This window comes from Mus caroli, chromosome 15, assembly GCF_900094665.2.
Source record: "Mus caroli chromosome 15, CAROLI_EIJ_v1.1, whole genome shotgun sequence".
Classification (NCBI taxonomy): Eukaryota; Metazoa; Chordata; class Mammalia; order Rodentia; family Muridae; genus Mus; species Mus caroli.
Genome location: NC_034584.1, coordinates 75,680,481 through 75,681,847, shown reverse-complemented (window position 1 = coordinate 75,681,847; position 1,367 = coordinate 75,680,481).

Here is a 1,367-nt window from a genome sequence, read left to right as displayed (position 1 = left end):
TTTTTGTTTTTGTCCTTTCTTAGTCAAATTTCAAACCATCTGAGCACTTAGGATGGACGCGCCCAGGCCCCCCCCCCCAGACAAAAATTCGCACTCTCCCCAGGTAGGAAGTAAAGGGGCCCTTGTACAGGAATGCCTAGCAGAAATGCCTAACCCCTCTTTCAATTCAGACAGGAACAGGAATATTCTTATGTAAGTACACTGTAGCTGTCTTCACACACTCCAGAAGAGGGCGCCAGATCTCGTTACGGGTGGTTGCTGGGATTTGAACTCTGGACCTTTGGAAGAGCAGTCGGGTGCTCTTACCCACTGAGCCATCTCACCAGCCCGGAATATTCTTAAACTCTATGTCCGTCTGCTCGCTGGGACTGATGAGATGGTTTAGTAGGTAAAGGATCTTGTTCCGTGAGCCTTTCTACCTGAGTTCAAATCTCTGAGCCACAACATAAACCTGGAAGGCTAAAAGCCACTCACAAAGTTGTCCTGACCTTTGTGTCTGTCACGCACATAAAACAAACACACAAGCTAAATAAATAAATGGAAAAAAAAAAAAGTCTTGGACTGGAGAAATGGTTCAGTGGTTACTGGCCACTTTTCGAGAGGTACTAGGTTTGATCCCCAGAACCCACAACAACTCACAAAATTCTATAAACCCAGTTATAGTGGATCCTACTTTCTCTTCTGACCTCTGATGACACCAAGCACTAACATGGTCCATATGTATGCATTCAGCAAAACCCCCATATCCACAAATAAATTATACTGATAGATGGTATAACCTTAAATCTAGGGGAGATGACTCAGCCTCTAAGGTGAGTACAGCCAGAGCATTGAAAGCTGAGTTTTGCCCCCAGTGCATGATAGAACAGACCTGTAATCCCAGAACTGGGTAAGCACACACAGGAGGATTCCTATGGCCTGCTGGCCAGCCAGCAGAACTACAGTGGGGAGCAAGAGATTGAGGGAGACACCTGAAGTCAAAGCTTTTGCCAACTGGAGAATTCATGTGGATTGAGTCTCCTATGGAACTACTCCTCCCCATCCTGGGTTCTCAGGAATTGTTGTGTGGCCTTACAAGCATCTAAAGTTCAGACAGGTCTGGATTAGTTTACTTATCCTATGTGAGGGCTCCCAGATCCACTCCCAGCTCCCTGCCTCTCTGCGTTGCTTTTTATTTTTATTTTTATTTTTATTTTTTTAAGATTTATTTATTATATGTAAGTACACTGTAGCTGTCTTCAGACACTCCAGAAGAGGGCGCCAGGTCTCGTTGCGGATGGTTGTGAGCCACCATGTGGTTGCTGGGATTTGAACTCTGGACCTTTGGAGGAGCAGTCGGGTGCTCTTACCCACTGAGCCATCTCACC